A 6,136-nucleotide genomic window follows, 5' to 3' on the forward strand; every position below is an offset into this window, starting at 1 on the left:
ATCAAACTGTGCCTGTCTTTTGATCCAGTAGAGTCTTTACTGGGATTAGATTCCAAAGAGATCATAAAAAAAGGAAAGGGATCCACATGTGCAAAAATGTTTGTGGCAGCCCTCTTTGTAGTGGCAAGGAACTGAAACAAATTGAATGTCCAACAGTTGGAGAATGATTGAATAAATTGTGGTATATGAATGTTATGGAATATTATTGTTCTATAAGAAATGACCAGCAGGATGATTTCAGAGAGACTTAGAGAAACTTACATGAACTGATGCTGAGTGAATGGAGTAGAATTAAGAGAACATTGTATATAATAACTATAAGATTATACGATGATCAATCATTATGAATTTGGCTCTTTTCAACAGTGAGGTGATTCAGGCCAGTTCTAATGATCTTGTGATGGAGAGAGTCATCTGTACTCAGAGAGAGGACTGTGGGAACTAAGTGTGGATCACAACATAGTAGTTTCACTTTTTTATTATTGTTTGCTTGCATTTTGTTTTCTTATTGTTTTTCCTTTTTGATCTGATTTTTCTTGTGCAGCATTATAATTGTGGAAATATATAGACATAAGAATTACATATATTTAATAAAGAAAAAAAAGAACACAATTTGAAAAACTTTAACATTCCAATGTAAGCGATACTACAAGAAAACTTTTCAAAAGTTCCTTATACAGAAACCAAAACACAAATGGAAAAAATCCAAAAAACAACTCCAGAAAACAACAGCAACAATAACCTGTGCTTCAAACTCCAAGACATGTGACTGTTGAATTAAATAATTCCAATGATATACTATAAATTTTGTAAGTGATCAATAGAAAGACCTTTGATATAAAGGAGAGGAAATTTGAATAACAGACGACTATTCTATACCCTCTAGAAATTGTAAAAGGGAATAGAATAGTATATTCCAAAAAGAAATAGACCTCAATGCAGCCCAGCATTAAATTCCCTGAAAACGTAAATCTGATCATTAATGCAAGAAAGATGATTGTTCAAGAAGAGAGGCATTTGAAGCCTTCCTGGACAAGAAAAGATCAAATGCAAGAAGAATATTCAATTTATACCAACTTGATGATATAAAACTAGTATTAGAAAGAGAGATTAGGAATGAAGATATATAAATCAGATGATAATTTACATAGAGCTAATTATTGAACCAATGAGAACTGACAAGCTCAAAAAATAAGATCACATAGAAGACCTAAAAAAAGAAAGAGTCCAGGAGAATAGAGTATTGTCAAAGGTTACAGACAGGTTAAAAAAGACTAGGACTGAGAAAAAGTGATTAGATTTGAAAAGTAAGAGATAATTAGAAAATTTAGAGAGCACAGTTTCAGTTGAATTAGGAGGTTGGAAGCCAGTTTTTTAGAAATTTTGAAATGATTGAGAGGAAAGAGAGTTAAGGCATTTAGTACAGATGGCTTTCTCAAAGATTTTAGCTATGAAGAAGAGGAGTGATATAGGATTTTACCTAGTGGGGATAGTCAGACTAAATGAATCATTGTGAAACTTGTTTGAGGAGCTGGGCAGTATTCCAGGGTTGATGTAATCAATATAATATCATTTATCTAATCAAGTCACTGTCATCTTCCTTCATAGACTTCTAACCATCTGGTGGTGTTGATAGTTCCTGCAGATGATGTCTAGTAAAACAGGGTCTGGTGCTGGGTAATATAGCACTCATATGCTTAGGACTTTATTCAGTTGTACAGAAGGTTGAAATAAATCAAAGTTCACTATAGTAATCAGAGTCTTCATGATTTTTCTGTCTTAGTTTGGCCTATCTCATGTTGTTGTTGTTGTTGTTGTTGTTGTTTTTAAAATAATAGCTTTTTATTTTTAAAATACATGCAAAGATACTTTTATTTTTTCTTTTTAAAATAATAGCCTTTTGTTTTCAAAATATATGTAAAGATAGTTTTCAGCAAAAACCTTGTATTCCAAATTTTTTCTCCTCTCTTCTCCCCACCCTCTCCCTCAATAGCAAGTAATCCAATATAAGTTAAAAATGTGCAATTCTTCTAAATATTTCCACATTTATCATGCTGCACAAGAAAGGAAAAAAAAGAGAAAGAAAAAAGCAAACAAATAATACAGGTGAAAATGCTATATTGTGACCCACATTCAATCCCTATAGTTTTCTTTCTAGATGCAGATAACTCTCTTCATCACAAGTCTATTGGAATTGGCCTGAATCACCTCAATGTTGAAAAGAGCCAAGTCCATTGCAATTGATCATCACATAATCTTCTTTTTGCTTTGTACAGTGTTCTCCTGGTTCTACTCACTTTGCTTAGCATCAGTTCATGTAAGTCTCTCCAGGCCTCCCTGAAATCATCTTGCTGCTTGTTTCTTATAGAAAAATAATATTCCATAACATTCATATACCATAACTTATTCAGCCATTCTCTAGCTGATGGACATTCACTCAGTTTCCAGTTTCTTGCCATTCAAAAAGGGCTGCCACAAACATTTTTGCACATACAGGTCCCTTTCTCTTTTTTATGATCTCTTTGGGATATAGAGCCAGTAGAGACACTGCTGGATCAAGGGGTATGCAGAGTTTGATAGCTCTTTGGGCATAGTTCCATATTACTCTCCAGAATGGTTGGATCAGTTTACAACTTCACCAACAATGCATCAATGTCCCAGTTTTCCCACATCCCCTTCAACATTCATCATTATTTTTTCTTGTCATGTTAGCCAATCTAAGAAGTGCATAGTGGTATCTCAGAGTTGTCTTAATTTGCATTTCCTTAATCAGTAATGATTTAGAGACTAGAAATGATTTTAATTTCTTCATCTGAAAATTGTTCATATCCTTTGAGTATTTATCAATTGGAGAATAGCTTGGATTCTTCAAATTTGAGTCAATTTTCTTTATATTTTAGAAATGAGTCATCCTTTATTTTCAAGGCAACTCTTAGTCAAACAAAAGTATATAAATTTGTTGATTATCTAATTTGTATTCAATCTCCAACTATTGTAGAAAGCCTACCTATATTTCTTGGACTTGTTATATATAATCTTCAGACACTGGTATAATAAAATTGACTGATTATAGAAACAGAAAAATATGAGATATTGTCCCACTCTGGTTGCTGAAAAGCACAGAAAAAAATAACATTTTTATATGGAACACTGATAAAATCTGCCTAAGAAGAAATACACCTCAACTGATCAAAAGAGGCACATACTTCTGAGAGAACCACAGAGAAACCAGTCTCTCGCAAAAACAAAAAAGGCAAGATTGGCTGCAAGACTTTGCTTTCCATTAATTCACTTACATATGACTGTTTTGAGAGTTTTGAGGGATATAGAGAAATTACAAATTATAGAATTCTCTGAGTTCTATGCAAAAATTGCTTATTGCTTACTTCCCACCCCCACTTCCCCTATTGAGGTATTAGAAGTCATAGATAATCATATAAAAATATAAGAATAAGAATAAAAAGGATAAAAAGTCAAGGAATAAGAGAATTAGGAAATATAGCAGTCCCTTCTAGGGAGACACTTATGGCAGAAACTGTTTCCTTTTGCTTGAACTGAACACAGCAGAGAAAAACAGAGGAGAATCCCAAGATAAAGAGCAGATACTGTAAGCTATCAGCTAAGAGACCTCTTTGAAACCAGAAAGGTTGTTGCTACTTCCCTCCTTGGGAGAGAGTTCTGTAGCTTCTGGAAGCTGATAAGAGCAAGAAGAACTTCTGCTCGAGATGACTTTGCCAGTATTTCTCTCTCTGCACTTTCTATAGTCTGAAAGGAGAAACTTCTCATAAAAACTTATATTGCCTTTAGTTTCCTCTTCAGTTTTTTGGAGTCAGGAGAGTCTGAGTTTAATAAAGAGGACATGAAAATAGAAAAAACAGGATTTATAACTATTTTGCAAGGAATTATACAGAGTTTTTTTTCACTAAAAGAATTTACCATACTCTCAGGTCCGTGACAAAGGCAGCTGTGTGGTAAGAGAGCGCGACACTGCTTCAAGATCTTAAGAGCAGTAGAATAGCATCTTTATCTAGTAGAAAAATTGGTAGGACTAAAAGGGAAGAGGAAAGGAATGAGTATTTATTAAATACCAGGCATTGTGGTGAGCTCTTTGCAGATATCTAATTTGAATCACATAGTCAGCACCTTAGACTGGACTCCAGGCCCAGCATTCCATCTTCTATGCTACTTTATGCCATAAATTACACAGATAACAAGGAAGAAATTTTTCCCAATAGGTGATATGAAGTATGGATTTTTCCTAAAACAGGTTAGTGCTAGCCAACTCATAAGGTAGGTAGAAAAATACTTCAAACTCAATATCAATAAATATTAGTGTTATTGTTGCTGAGGTTATTTGCTCAGGCCCTGAGTCTCTGGATCTAGCTCCCACAGCTTCGGATTTTAGCAGTGATCAAGCTTTGTGAGAAGTTAGAAGGGATTTGAAACTAGAGATCTACCCACACTTTCCTGATCCATACTTTCAAAAGACTAAATCAGGGTCACTTTCATGATTGGCCTGTTAGATTCTAAGCCTTGTGCCAAATCAGATCACAGGTTTTTGATCTATTTCCCATGTTGGGACTTGTCCCTTCAAAGACCTGCTTTCTGGAAATGAACTATATAATTTATGGAAAGCTTTCTGATTCCTTTTCTCCCTGGCACTGAACAAAAAGAAAGTGAACTTTTTTCACGATCCCAGAGAAAGATATAGTAGAGTTTAGCACATTTTCAAGGTACAGATCCTTTAAAGCTGCAGAAAATTTTAGTCATTAAGTATTTTCATTTCAGGGATTTGATACTAATTCCTTGCTACCACCCTCCCAATTTTTGTCTCTGCATAGTCTGAAATCCTCTAAGTGGTTTATAATTACTACTGAAATCCTGTAAGTGGTTCATTCAATTCAATTCAATTTGAGTTAACAGCGTGGCTCAGATGTAGAGTTGAGAATCAAGATAGGAGAAGAATCCTTACTGGTGGCAGATTCCATTCCAAATTATACCATTGAGCTCTGTGTCCATCAGATCACCAGCTGAGCATTCCAAGAATTTTTGCCCCATTCAGAAATAGACACCATGCTGTAATATAGCTTAATGTATTTTATAGGCTCATAGATTTAGAGTGAGAAGGAAAGGAGCTAGTTTGGTCCCTTTATTAAACAGATAAAGGAACTGGGATCCAGAGAATGATTTGTTCAGGATCACATAACTTATAATAATATCAAAGTCAAGTTTCAGATCTGAGAATTTAGGAACCATAAGAGAGCATATATGATGCCGTAAAAGTGAATTTGACAATAAAATGTCATAATCACCTAAGTAGTGATAGTGGGCTTCTTCCTAATCTTCAGTCTGAATCTTGAATAAAATGGCCTAATGGATTGACATAATTAATGCATTTAGCTCCTTGCTGACTCAGTCAGATTTGCACAAGTAGATCCGGCAAATGCAGGAGACATTTACCTATTGTTTCTGTTGTTCAATGGTTTCAGTTGTGACTCTTCATGATCCCATTTGGAATTTTTTTTTTTTTTGTTGTTGTTGTTTGTTTGTTTGTTTGTTTGTTTTTTTTTTGGCAAAGACACTGGAGTGGTTTATCATTTTCTTCTCCAGCTCATTTTACAGATGAGGAACTGAGGCAAACAGAATTAAGTGACTTGTTTAGGTTCACATAGCTAATAAGTGTTTGAGACTGGATTGGAAGTTAAAGTTTTTAACTTTAACAGATAATTTAATTTTAACAGATAAATTTTTCTGCCTCTAGATCTGGCACTCTATCCACTGCAGTACTAAGGATGATTTATTTATTTTAGAGGACAGCAATTAAATTATTGAGCTAAATTCCATTATCTCTGTGTTTAATAGGCTGTTAGACCTTGGGAGTTTCTGTTTGCAGATGATTAGATTTTCTTGGTTTCTGTAGCTCTTTCCCTATGACAAGATAAGACTTGTTCCCTGTAACAAGTTCTTCTTAGCCTTCTGTCTACCTATAAAGAACTTTGTGCAATTACTACCCCAGGGGATATCATGAAGGTACTGCCAGTATTTTTCATATTCATCTTTCTTTGAGGTATCAAATGCTCTATGTATGAAGGAACATTGAATCACTCAAAGTTTGCTATAGTTTGTAGATTGTGCA

The sequence above is a fragment of the Antechinus flavipes genome, chromosome 3, assembly GCF_016432865.1.
Source record: "Antechinus flavipes isolate AdamAnt ecotype Samford, QLD, Australia chromosome 3, AdamAnt_v2, whole genome shotgun sequence".
Classification (NCBI taxonomy): domain Eukaryota; kingdom Metazoa; phylum Chordata; class Mammalia; order Dasyuromorphia; family Dasyuridae; genus Antechinus; species Antechinus flavipes.